Here is a 13,667-nt window from a genome sequence, read left to right as displayed (position 1 = left end):
GGGGACGGTAGGGAAGACGGCGGCTGGAAGTCACAGTGCAGGCACCGGAGGCCAGAGCAGAGCCCTGGGGATACGCAAGGGGAGGCCCCCACCGCCCGCAGACCCCTTTGCTCTCAGAGGAGGTGCAGGAGGAGGTGCATCGGGCCGGCGTCCGCTGGGCCCAGATCCAGTAAAGGGGTTCAGTCCAGGGCGGCCGGCTGCAGGGTATGGCCGAGGTGAAGGGGGGGGCCAGAGCCAGGGATCTGCCTGGGGCCCAGCCTCTGCCCAGCCTCCCTCTTCTGGGAAGCCCTCCCTGACCCTTGAGGGAGGCCTAGTGCCCTGGGCTCCTCCACACGCCAGGCACCCCGAGCTCTGCCTTGCATGTCCGTGCTGCCCGTCCGTCTCCTCGCCGGACTGTGCGCGGGGTTCCTGGGGCCGCGTTACGAGGCGGGCGCTGACGCTCTCACAGGTTGGAGGCTGAAGTCTGAAATCGAGGTGCCGGAAAGGCGGGCCCTTTCTGGCAGCGTCAGGTGCTGCTGTCCCAGCTGTGGGCACTTCACTCCAGGCCGGGCCTCGGTCCCCATGCGCGTTCTCCCTGTGTCCCTGTGTGTCATTAGCACCCCCCACCCCCGGCTGGGGCCAAGTTTCTCTCTTCTTACAAGGACACCAGTCACGCTGACGTGTGACCGACTCCACTTGCTTCTATCTGCAATGACCCGATTTCCACATAAGGTCCCGTTCACAGGGACTGGGATGCAGCTTGTGGAAGGGGACAGTTCAGCCTGCAACAGTCAGGGAACCGGTGCACGTCGTCGCTCGGTAGCGCCCACTGGGCCCCCTGGGGCACTGTCCCCCGGGTGTTTGATGATTGACTAATAGACCGACTCTACTGATCTCACCCCAGGGACACAACTCCTGTGCACTCTGTAGGCAAGACTCCCCCTCTCCCCGTCCCCCGGGAACTGGTGGCTTGTTTGAACATCTGAATCTTCAGGCAAAGAGGGGTCCCCACCCACAGCCCTGCAGGGAGGAGACCTCGGCCGTGGCTCGTTCTCCCAGAAGACCCCCAGGCACAGACCCTCTAGGGAAACCACTGGAAGCACAGTCTCCGAACACAGTCAGGCCTCCCTGAACACGTGCCGGAAGCCAGAGTGGTTCATATGACTTATTAATCTGCCAGGAACTTTTCAAGACTTTAATGTGGTATTTAGAGTCTATTTAACTGGGTAACAAAACCCCCAGCACCAGGAGCCGAAAATGATCATCACACGCATCGCGGCTTTCGCGGGTGGGCGCCGCGTCCCCCTCCAGCCGTTCTCCGCTTCCCCTGCCTTTGGAACGAGTTCCCACTTCATCAAAGAAGGTGCCGAGCCAGGGCTCCGGGACGCGCCAGAGAGGGGCCCCTGCGAGGCTGTGATTACAATACAGGAGGGAGGATCAAGGTAATTAATTTTCTTAACTCAAAAAAATTTTGTTTAGCTTCTCCATCAGCTCCTGCAAAGCCGTGCGAATTATATCTGCTTATGTAAATAAAGCTAACGGGCAATTACATTAATTAGCAGCATCAAACTTTTGCTCATCTGGCGGGAGATAGCAGGTAGTTGGGGGAGAGGATTAATTCCTATTTTAATTAGAAATTCACATTTTTGGCAGCTTGGCCTCCAGCAGTGAACAATGTCAGTGCCCAGCAATGGATTCCGGTTCTTTCCAAGCGTGTTGGCTTCCGAAAGGGCATTGGGGGGCATGTGTCCCCCAAACGGACTCTGCGTTCAGCTCCCAGCCTGCATAGAGCCGGCTGATTAAAAACCAAGGGGCAGGGTGACAAACGTCGGGGTCGGGCGTGAGGCCGGTTCCCCCGGGTCTGCCGCCCACCTGCCGTCTCTAGCAGACAGGCGCCCACCGGGGACAGAGCTGTCACTGGACGGAAAGGAGGACCAAGGAGAAGCTGTCAGGGAGGAAGCAGCAGCTGTGGGCGCATGAGCCTGCCCCCCCCGTGCCCCTCCCCCATTTGTCTCTAACAAAGTCGGGGGGAGGGGGGGGAGTAAGGTGAGGCTGCCTGGCCTGACGGCACCTTCAGGGCGTGTGCGCGTCCTCAGACCCTCTGCTCACTGAGATGCACCCGCAGCCCCAGCCAGGTGGCCCTCGGGGCCTCTGCAGTCTAAGGGGATGGGTGTGCTCCGTCTGTCCACGCGTGCATTCTGGGCACGTGTGACACGCACACCACACCTTCTGAATGAGGTGTGTGTGTTTGTGTGACGTAGGTGCCACAAGGGACGTGAGGGTGTGTGCTGTGCTGGGACACGTAGTGGGCGTGGAATTTGCTTGTATGCATGTGCACCATGTTCCGTGTGTGCACTTGCGTATGAGTGTGCGCCGTGTTCCTGTGTGCGCTGTGTTCCGTGTGTGCACTTGCATATGAGTGTGCTCCGTGTTCCCATGTGCGCCGTGTTCCCGTGTGCGCTGTGTTTCGTGTATACACTTGCATATGTGTGCGCCGTGTTCACATGTGCGCTGTGTTCACATGTGTGCACTTGCATATGAGTGTGCACCGTGTTCCTGTGTGAGCCATGTTCCATGTGTGCACTTGCATATGAGTATGTGCCGTGTTCCGTGTGTGCCGTGTTCCCGTGTTCGCTGTGTTCCCGTGTGGGCCGTGTTCCCATGTGGGCCGTGTTTCCGTGTGTGCCGTGTTCCCGTGTTCGCTGTGTTCCCATGTGTGCCGTGTTTCCGTGTGTGCCGTGTTCTGTGTGTACACTTGCATATGAGTATGCGCCGTGTTCCCGTGTGCGCCGTGTTCCCATGTGGGCCGTGTTTCCGTGTGTGCCGTGTTCTGTGTGTGCACTTGCTTATGAGTATGCGCCGTGTTCCCATGTGGGCCGTGTTCCATGTGTGCACTTGCATATGAGTGCACACGTGTGAACATGGCACACATGCAAATGAGTGCATGTGGGTGTGAGGGCGTGTGCCGAGTATGTGCGTGGTTTGTGTTAATTTTGCACACGTGTGCCAGCATGTAAGGGGCTGTGAGTGCACATTTGTGTGCGTGTGCCCACGTGTGTCTTTGTGCCTGTGTGTAAGGGGTATAAGCTCAGGCCCGGCCACGCTGGGTTCACATTCCCTCTGTCCTCCGCTGAGAGCTGGGTGACCTTGGGTGGACAAGACAGCCCCCTGACCCTCTGTCTCTTCACCCAGAAGGTGGACGTGAGGGCACTTGTCTCACCAGACTGTCGCCGAAGAACCGCGGTGCAGGCCGTGAGCTGCTGGCACGTGGGAGGAGGTCCCCACCCCCTGCTCAGCTCACACACACCGCTGTCCCCAGAGAACAGGACAGTCCCCTCTAGAGGCCTCTGCCCTCTACGCCTCAGTTTCCCCATCTGAGGGGTGTCGCCTGCCCCTGCTCTGATGTGCTGGGCCTTCCTGTCCCGGGGCCCCACGTGTGAGGGTCACGCCGGGCTTGCACAGAGCCCACAGCTGGTCAGCTCACCAAACACTGGCCCCGTCCCCACCCTGGCCCGGAACATGCAGGCTGGGGGCCCAGTGACTTCCGGAACCCTTCCCTTCTGGCCTGATGTGCCAGAGACGTCGCCCAAGGCCTCCACAGCTTGACCTTCTGGGTGGAAGTCATCTTTCCAGACGGCTTCCGAGGTCTTAGAGGACCAGTCTGGGGATGCCTGGGTGAAGGAGGTGTTCTGGTGCTCCTGCGCACCCCACCCCTGAGTCGGGACCCGGGGCCACCACGTCCCCCAGGGTGGAGGCGGGAGGTTCAGGGGGTGGTTAGGTGGTGACAGGCTGTGAAGGCACGGAGGTGCCCCTTCAGAGTTCCTTGCTCACCGCGAGCCTCCTCTGATGGTCCCATCCTCCACCCTCCTTCACCCTCCTAACCCCCTCCTGGATGAGGAGACCACAGAGGGGCCCCTTTCATGGAAGGCCTTGCTTCCCTCCCTGTGGCGCAGCTTCTGGCTTCTCATTAGCGGCTCAAGCCATAGGGGCCCCTGGAAGAGCCTTTGAAAGGAGGCCCCGGAATGTGCCCCACGCTGATGGGAGCTACAGCAGGTAGAAGCCAGGATAGACGGACGGAGGGAGTTCCCATGCCTCCGAGGGTGTTGCAGAGTCGGGGCGCCATTCCAGGGTGCCCCCAGCCCAGAGCAGCTCTCCAGCCCTGCCCAGGTTTCACCAACACAAAGTCCCATTTCTAAATGCTGAGCCTGCAGGCAGCCTGGGCCAGACGGAGCAGGGTTGGCCCGAGTGGGGCCCCTCTGTGGGGCTGCGCGCCTGGCCTCCACTCACTGACCACACTGCATGGCTGAGGTCCCCCATCTCGTCAGGGGCTCCCAGCTGGACCTGAGATCCCAAAGTTGGGGCCTAATGAAAGCCCGTCACCTCTGAATCCCTGGACCCCAGAACTGGGCCCAGCCCTCACTGGGTGCCCAGGAGATGCGGGATCTTAATAACAACAGCCAACATGTGGGCTCCCATGTGGACCAGGCTGTAAGGATGTTAGGTCCCCGGCCTCACTGAATCTTCCCAACACCTGCTAAGGTGGGAACTCCCCATTTGACAGATGGGTAAAATGAGGTACAGAGAGGTCAATGAATGGAGCCAGAAGCCAAGTCAAGCAGCCTGACTCCAAAGTCACGCCATGAACTGCTGTGCTAGGAAGACAGAGGGAGGGGTGGAGGGAAAGACCTCATCGGCAGGCACTCCAGGTGCCCACCCCCGAGCGTGGAAGGGCACCCTGCAGCTGGGGTGAGCAGAGGCCTGGCCAGGGGATGATGGAGAGAAAGGCAGGCAGGGCAAGAGGGGAGAAGCGGCTGAGCCAGGCCATAGGGCTCTGGAGCTGAGCTAAGGAGCTGGACCATCCCCTGTGTAGGGGGCAGGACTCATGCAGTGACTTTCACTCTCTGAGCCTGAGTGTGCAGAATTCTGGTGAGATGCTTGTTGACTTCAACCTCTTCCATTTCATAGGTGGGGAAGCTGAGGCCCAGAGAGCCCTTTGGCATGGGCCTAGGGTACACAGTAAGCCAGGTCAATTTGAGGTGAGAATTCAGCATCAGGCCAGTGATGGATGGATGGATGGGTGGATGGGTGGATGGATGGATGATAGATGATGGATGAATGGATGCATGGATGAATGGATGATGGATGGGTGGGTGATGGATGGATGGATGATGGATGGATGGATGGATGACAGATGGATGCATGGTGGATGGATGGGTAGTGGGTAGTTGGATAGATGGATGGATGGATGGATGGATGGTTAGTGGGTAGGTGGACGGATGATGGAGGATGGATGGATGGATGATGGATGGATGGATGGATGGATGGATGGGTGGGTGGAGGGTGGGGGAATGGATGGGTGGTGGGTGGGTTGGTGATGGATGGACAGAGGGATGGTAGATTGATGATGGATGGGGGGGTGGATGGATGGATACACAGATAGGTGGTGGGTGGATGGATGGATGGATGGATGAATGGATGGGTGGATGGGTGGATGGTTGGATGGATGGAGGAGCAGTAGGTAGATGGCTGGATGGATAAGTGGATGGATGGATGATAGATGATGGATGAATGGATGCATGGATGAATGGATGATGGATGGGTGGGTGATGGATGGATGGATGACAGATGGATGCATGTTGGATGGATGGGTAGTGGGTAGGTGGATGGATGATGGATGGATGATGGATGGGTGGGTGGAGGGTGGGGGAATGGATGGGTGGTGGGTGGGTTGGTGATGGATGGACAGAGGGGTGGTAGATTGATGATGGATGGGTGGGGGGTGGATGGATGGACAGACAGATAGGTGGTGGATGGATGGATGGATGGATGATGGATGGATGGATGGATGGATGGATGACGGGTGGATGGATGGATGGATGGACAGATGGATGGATGGATGGATGGTGGGTAGGTGGATGAATGGATGGATGGATGACGGATGGATGGATGGATGGATGGACGGATGGATAGATGGATGGATGGTGGGTAGGTGGATGGATGGATGGATGGATGGATGGTTAGTGGGTAGGTGGATGGATGGATGGATGGATGGGTAGTTGGGTGACAGATGGACAGATGGGTGGTGAGTGGGTGGGTAGGTGAACAAGCGAGTCTATCTCACTCATGCCAACAGCACACCATCTCCCTTGAGGTCAGGTGGACCATCCCAGCGCTGCCCCTTCCTCTTGTGACCCAGCAGTACTTGGCTTCTGTCCACAAGTCTCCATACCTGGGGGAGAGGACAAGAGCACCTGCCTGGCAGGTCCCTGGGGAGGACTGACAATGTATGGCAGCATCTGGCACACAGTAGGTGCCTCATAAGCAGCAGCCCTCGTCTGCCATCTCCACGTCAATGCCAGCAACACAGATGCCCTCCCCTGGAGCGTCAAGGCCTCCAGCTCTGAGCCCATCAATGGGCCTCGGGCCTCCCGCCACCCCCCTAGAGGCAGCATATGTTCATTGGCGCCAGGCTGCTATTTCTGTTCAGTCTGTTTCTTCTGAGAGAGAATCTTCCAGCAGCTCCAGCGCTCAGGGATGAGCCAGCCCTGCCCCATCATGGCCAGAAGGAGAGGCAGTGGGGTTTCAGGCCCCATGAATGTCTTGAAATCCCAGGAGGTGAGGCTGGACGGGCTGCCAGGTTCTCTTGCCCTTCGATGGCAGGGTCCCACCTGCTGGGCGGTGGGGGTTCAAGGTCATTCCCAATGTCACCAGCAGAGCCCACACAGGACCTCTCACCACACACGGTGGGTCCTTCAGGACCACGTCCTGAGCCAGTGGCCTCAACTCCGTGGCAACGCAGAGCCATACGTGTGCTGGGTCAGAGGCAGGAGGAAGTAGAGCCCCATCCTCCAAGGAATCCGGGGCAGCCCTGGCCGACTGGCGAACCGCCGGGGAAAGCTGGCTGGGCCCCTGTTCTGGCCAAAGGTGCTTGGGGCTCAGAAGGGGCTGGAATGTCTCCCGGGGGTGGGGGGCAGGGGAACACTCCTGGGACTTGATGGGGAATCTGGGATCCAGGGCGTCCCACAGAGGTACAGATGCATTTCCCACGGACGGCCCCGCCCTGCCAGGTGGGATGCGCGCCCGGCCGGCCCCTTGCCTCCAGCCCCCTCCCCTCTAATCGACCGTCCGTCCCTGCACAGGGTTCTGACACCTCACGTTCGCATCCTGAATCCGTCCTGTCCCTGGTCTGTCCATTCCAGCGGCCCCCGCCTCGTTCCAGGCCACTGTCAAGGCTACAGGGGGCGCCCGCTGCGACACGGTCGTGGGGGGCGCCCGGTGTGACACGGTCGTGGGGGCGCCGCTGCGACACGGTCGTGGGGGCGCCCTCTGCGACGGTCGTGGGGGGCGCCACTGTTGTTACTCTCCTGCTGCTCCATGAGCTCTGCCGCCTTCCCTCTCCACGGAGCCGCACCCCACGCCGGGGCTCCCTGCCCCCCTCCCACTCTCACCCTGCACCCACTCAGTACCCCGATGACCCTTTAAAAACGTCCATCCGAAGCTCCCCACGGCCAACAAGGCCCCCCGGCCTGGCCCCTCAGCGCCGCGCACGGGCTGCTGGCTCTCCCCGGGGCTCACGCCCACCGCAGCACGTCAGCACAGGCCGCCCCTCGTGGGCTCTGTCCCGTGGCCACAGGTCCTACAACTCCCATCTCAGTGGCCTCGGCTCTCGGCTCCCTGACCCACGCAAGCCCCCTCACCACGTGGGCTCGCGTCCTAGCCGCCTGCCCCTACGCGGCCGGGCCCGGACCCCGCCCGGTCACAGAGAACTTGCGCACCTGCCACCAAGTGGCCCCTGTCCTCAACCCTGCCGCCATCCATGCCCTCCGTGGGGGTGGGGCCGCAGTAATTGGCGGGTGGGCTCTGGGGGTTCCCGGGACCCCGGCTGAAATCGCATCGCACCATAACGACCCAGACGTCCCGCGCCAACTGCTCTCGCTGGCCACTCCCCCCGAGGTCAACCTCCACGGCTCCTACTCCTGCCCTGAGAGCCTGTCCCGGCCTGTCCCGGCCTGTCCCTGACACAGAGACCGCCGGCCCATCCAGGCCCACCCAGAAGCACCCCCCCCCGCTCCCGGGCCCTCAGTCCTGCCCATTCAGCCCGTCTTCCCTCTGCCCATCCGACCTGGCCTCCATCAGCAGCGTGTGGGGAGGAGACGGAGGTTTCCATGGCAACAGCCACGGAACCAGCTCTGAGGGGGCGTCACCAGAGAAATCAGTTCTGCAGAAGCCTCAACAGCCCACTAGAGTGCGGGGGGGGACCCCACGGGTCCGGGACAGCCAGCAGGGAGGGTCACCAGGCACCCTCAAGGAGGGGATCCCAGGCCTGGGCATCAGGCCACCCACCGCGGGGCTCCGGGCAGGACAGCTGGCCACTCTGAGCCTCCGGTTCTTAAAAACAGACATCGGGGGCCGTTCCATAAGGTTTGCAGGAAGCGTGTCATTCCCAGTGTAACCGGGTCCATTGTTAGAGCCTCTGCAAATGCCGGCACTGGTCACCCTGACCTTGGTGGAAGGTGTACGTATCCCAGGTTCCAGACACAGAGAGGGTCCCTGGAGGAAGAACCTGCCCGGGCCGCCGCTCTGAGCGCAGGTCCCTTTCACTGTGGGCTTGTCCCTGCTCCCTCCGCGTGCCTGCTGGCCTGCCTTCTGTGGCCCCTGGGCCCAGACCACAGAGGCAGGGCTGGCGCCCTGGCCACCAAGGCCACACCGCACAACCAGCAGGGCACAGTTCGCCCAGGGGAGGGGCCTCTCACCGGCCCAGAGCCGCACCCAGGAGCTCACACACGCGGGTGCTCAGGGCTCAGACTCACAGGCAGCACCCCTGCACCAACACGGGCGATCACGAGCTGCACCCCTGCACTGGACACTCACAGACAGCACCCCTGCACGGGCACTTGGCAGCAAAAGCACTCTGGCTTGGGGCTTGCGTGGGTGTGTGGGGCTGGGAACCCAGTGTCCAGGAACCGAGGTCAGTTCCAGGGCTTTGACCTGTGCCCACGTGTCCGTCACATCGCCGGCCACCACCCTCTGCACAAACGCCAACTTGAAAGAGGCAAACACCCCCACGTGCTCTTGTGAAGAGGGCTCTGACCCGGACGTGCCCTGAAAGCATCTTGGGTACCTGCCTGGGGTTCCACAGGCCATGCTTTGAGAACCAAGGGATTAAGGCAGGGACCTTTGTTCTGGTCCCTCCTGGCACAGTGCCCGGCATGCGGAAGGCGCTTGCTGAGGGAGCTATTACCCCCGCTCGCACGTGTGGAAGCGCAGCCTGGAGCCTGGCGACGTGGAGCCCGGTGCCCACGCCTCCATGGGCATTCGCCCTGCTCGTCCTGGGTCCGAACACCACGGTCCCAGTGCTGCCTCCTCCCTGTTGAAGCTCAGCGCCAAGCTCACATCATCAGGTCCTCCCTGCAGCCTCCACCCGTCTCCCGTCCCCACCACCGTCCGGGGCTTCAGCACAGATGGCAGCGGGAGTAGGGGCTGCGTCTCGTCCACCGAGTGTCCCCAGCACCTAGAGTGTGCTGGCTCACAGTAGGTGCTCAGCAAATGCCCACGGAAGAACCGAGCCTGAGAGCCCTGGATGGCCGGTCCCAGGCAAACGCACCCAGCACCCTTTCCTGAATTCACCTGCGGTCACTGCTGGCCACACGGGCACTGCCTGCATGAGCGCATGGGGACAGAGGAACAGAGAGGACAGGAAGCACCCGTCCCTTCTTGGGGACCCACAGTGTGCCTGGCTCTGCTGTGGGAACCGGGGGTAAAACTCACAGAAACTCTGCCCCCAAGGAGCCCCGCCAGGTAAATGCTCACAGTGGACGTCGGAGAAAAGGCCTGGGACACATGAACCGTTTTGAAATTCCGCCAAGCACCCCATTCTCCCCGACAAGCCCGCCCTCAGGGAAAACCATTTTACCAGAAGGTACTCCCCCCCACTCCAGCCCCTGCAGCCTTTCCGGGACACTCAGGAGCGTGCACGCACTCAGCCAGGGCACAGGCTCGCCGAGGGACTGAACCCCTACAGGGCTGGGCTCCGTGTACGGGTCGCCCGGGCGCTTTGCCTGTCACACTTACGACCGCCATGTGAGGGAGGGGCGTGGTTATTAACCCTCAAGCAGAGGAAACCTTGGCACAGAGAGGTCCTATGGCCTCCCCAAGCCCACACAGCCAGCTGGAGGAAGCGGCGGAAGCCTCTGAGCCCAAAGCCTGCTCTCTTAGATCACACAGGCAGTGCTGAGACGGAGCCCCTGGCCCCTGCCCCCCCACCCCACACTCAGAACTCATCCAGCATCGCGGGGGTGGGGAAGCTTGGTGGCCGTGGGGCTGTCCCTGTCCCGCCCAGGGACCCCTCCCCACATCAGCTCCTCATCCCTGCCCAGCTCCATCCCAGGACTGACCGGCCTGGCCTCCTGGGAGCCGCTCACCATGGGGCCCCGCCCTAGAAGGACCCTGTGCAGGTCCCGGGGAAGCTGACGGCGGCCAGGCTGACCGGAGCTCAGCTCCCAGACCTCCCGTCTCATCGTCTGTGAGAGGAGAGAGGAAAACAGCTGCAGGGTGTTGGAGGAATCAGCGCGCACTCCGGCACGGCCAGCCACATAGACACACCGCAGCAGCGACAAGGCCGTCTGCCCAGCGAGGAGACCGCAGGGACCTCACAGGGAAGATGGAGGCTGTGCTGTGGGCGAGGAAGACATTGGGAGTCTGGAAAGCCAGGGGTCCTGTCAGCCGTCACCAAAGGCGCCCATCCCAGCAGCACCTTCCCGGAGGCCCAGGTCACCTCCCCGGGCCCACAGGACTTCCCTGCATGCTCTGACCCACCGTGCTCACCTACCCTGGGGGGCACCAGCAAAGGGAGCTGGGATCGACAGGGCACAAGGAAGGGCTTAGTCTGTGAACTTGATCAAGGCTCAGTCCACAGCTGGGATTAGGGATCAGAACATGGCCAGGAACAGGGCAACGTGTGTAACTGGGGTCAAGGCTCCATTAGTCCCCAAGGTCAGAGCTCAGTCTATGACTAAGGTCAGGACTTGGTCTATGACCTCAGTCAGAGTTCAGTATTTGACGGGGACCAGGGCTCAGTACACGACCAGGATTAGACTCAATGTTCACCAGGGATCAGGTACATTGTCCAACCAGGGGCAGGGATCAGCGTGTGAGCCAGGTCAGGACTCAGGGTGGGACCGGGGTCACAGGCTCGGGCCCTACTGACAACGGGAATGAGCTCAGGGGTGCCACGCCAGCTCCCAGCCAGGCTCAGCGTCCACGTGGCCATCCGTGGAATGTCTGTAAAGAAATGATCTCGAGAACTTGGCTGTCGCTTCTAACAGCAAACCACACTTGTGTTGCCTGATTTTTTCCTCCCTTCCCCTACCCTCGGCCCAGCCAGGCGGCAGGGGAAGGTGTAATTAAAAATCAGGTTTGTTAACACGAACACGACGTACATAATATTTAAAACATCCAAGCGCCTTTAACTCGCTACCGACGTGCATTTGCTCATTAAGCAGGAATTTTTTTACGGCAGCAACACTGCAAATAGCTCTTATTAAAATGCTCAAAACGCCATCTGGTCCTTCGCTGAGACTCCGAGGCGTTGCGGAGGTGGCCCAGCCTGCCTGGGGACCCGGAGATTCCCAGCCGAGCGGCAGGACCGGGCTCCCCACCCGGGCCCCCGAGTCCTCTGGGGGTCCTGCCCGCACCCGACTTCACATCAGCCCGTCGTTCAGATGAGGGCGCCGAGGCCGGGGCAGGGAGGTAACTGCTCTAACGGGAGGCGGCTGCGAGCCTGCGTCGTCCCGGCTGGGAGGCCGGGGCCGTCTCCTGGGAGGGTGGGGTTTGATGAGAGGCGAGGAGCCAGCGCAGCCTCATGACCCGTGGGGCCGGGACGGAGGGCGGGGACGGATGGCACTGTCTGGATGCAGGCGCCCGGCTCTGTGGATGGGGCGGGAGTCCGCTCTCTCACCACAGCCACGGCCACGGGGACGTATGGACAGGGTTCTGCAAACCGTCCCCCAGGATGAGGAAGGGCTGCCGGGCCTCCTGAGCTGCCCCGGGGGCTGGGCCGCGTCTGGGGGCTGCAGCCCAGCACCCGGACAGAGGTCCTCTGCCCCTGCCCAAACGCTGGCTCTCAGCTCCAGACCTGCTGGGGCTGCGGCTCCCGCCCCAGAGGAGTGAGGATCCGGGCTACCCCCACCCCAGAGGATCAGGAATCCAGGCTACACCTGCCCGGACAGCCCAGGGATACGCCGGCATCTCCTCGCCGTGGGCCAGTCCTCCCCGGCTCCCCTAGCCCCTCCGCCTGCCTGGCAAGCCCCCCTTCAGGACAGATGCGCAGGCGGACAGGACCGCCCACGCGGCCCCCAGTGTCTACAGGCCGGCACCACGGCAGGCATCTCCAGGGCTCAGGTCCCCTGCACCTATGTGCCGTCCGGCCCTTCTCCACACGTCCCTGGACCCCCAGCCGGCATCGGTCACAGCGGGAGCCTGTCTGCCAACCCTCTGGGTCGTTGAGGGCGGGAGATGGGGCCCCTGCCCCGGCCCGGGGTCCTGGAGGGCAGCTTCCCTCCCCCCCACACGGGCCCACAGAGCATTGGCTTCTGTGCACGCACACACAGCCTCAGCCCTGCCAGGAGCAGACGGCACGCAGTAGAGTGACAGTCACTCAGGCTGGGGATGTCCCTGGAGAGTGAGCCCTGGGGGATCCCCACCTGGGGTGTGGGAGGATCCAGGGAGGCTGTCTAGGGGAGGTGCGGCCAGAAGACTACCTGGGCAGAGGGACGGCGAAGAGGGGGCGCAGGGGGGTGCTCAGGGTGTGGGGGTGCGGGAGGAGCCAGAGACCGCCCAGGGCCCCGAGGAGATGGGGCCCTGCAGGGAAGCGGGTCCAGGGAGGACAGCCACCACACCTCACCTTGAGCCACGTGTGGGGCTTGCAGGTGCACGCCCGCCATCACAGCCCTGGGGAGCAGGCAGGACAGAGCTGGCGGCACGGGTGTGCCGGAGGGAGGGGGAGACACGGGGAGGCAGGAGGGGCCTAAGCACACTGTGATGGCCGCGCCCACGCACCCACCCCTCTGCCACTTCTGCACCTTCCTGTGGGCCTCGCAGTCACAGCTGTCCCCAAGGAGGCCATTCTCAGGAGCCCCAGGCAAGCCCCCCAGTCTCACTCAGCCTCAGTTTCCTCGTCAGTAAGATGGTCCTCAAATCACAGAGCAGCAAGAGAGAGGCTGAGGGGGCAGGGCTGCCAGAACTGCAAAGGTTTGTTTGCATACAAAAAACACGGCCTCACAGGTGCCCGGACACACACACACACACACACACACGCATGCACACACATGAATGCCTGTGCACACCTGTGTGCCTATATGCACACGCATCCACACTAGCAAACCCACCCGCATACATGGGCAGGTGCACCGACACAAGCGAGTACTTGCACACGGCACTCGGAGCTCTGCACACTCATCCTTCTCACACCCCTGTCTCCGCAGGTGTGGCCTCCATTGGGGTTAACAGACATCAGACACACGCCCTGGTTATACGAAGATAGTGACCCAACACCGCATTAGTAAAGTGATGTAGGATGTGCTCCGATCCAAACAAGCCACACGCAGGAACGCCTCTCCACCGTCCCTGTGCTCTGTCCTCTGGACTCTGGTTGCCGAGCCCGCCCTGGAGCCCACCCCCCCCCTCACCCC

Source organism: Crocuta crocuta, unplaced genomic scaffold (genome assembly GCF_008692635.1).
Source record: "Crocuta crocuta isolate KB4526 unplaced genomic scaffold, BGI_CrCroc_1.0 scaffold119, whole genome shotgun sequence".
Lineage (NCBI taxonomy): Eukaryota > Metazoa > Chordata > Mammalia > Carnivora > Hyaenidae > Crocuta > Crocuta crocuta.
The sequence above is the reverse complement of the archived record's forward strand: the minus strand, read 5'-3'. Positions refer to the sequence as shown.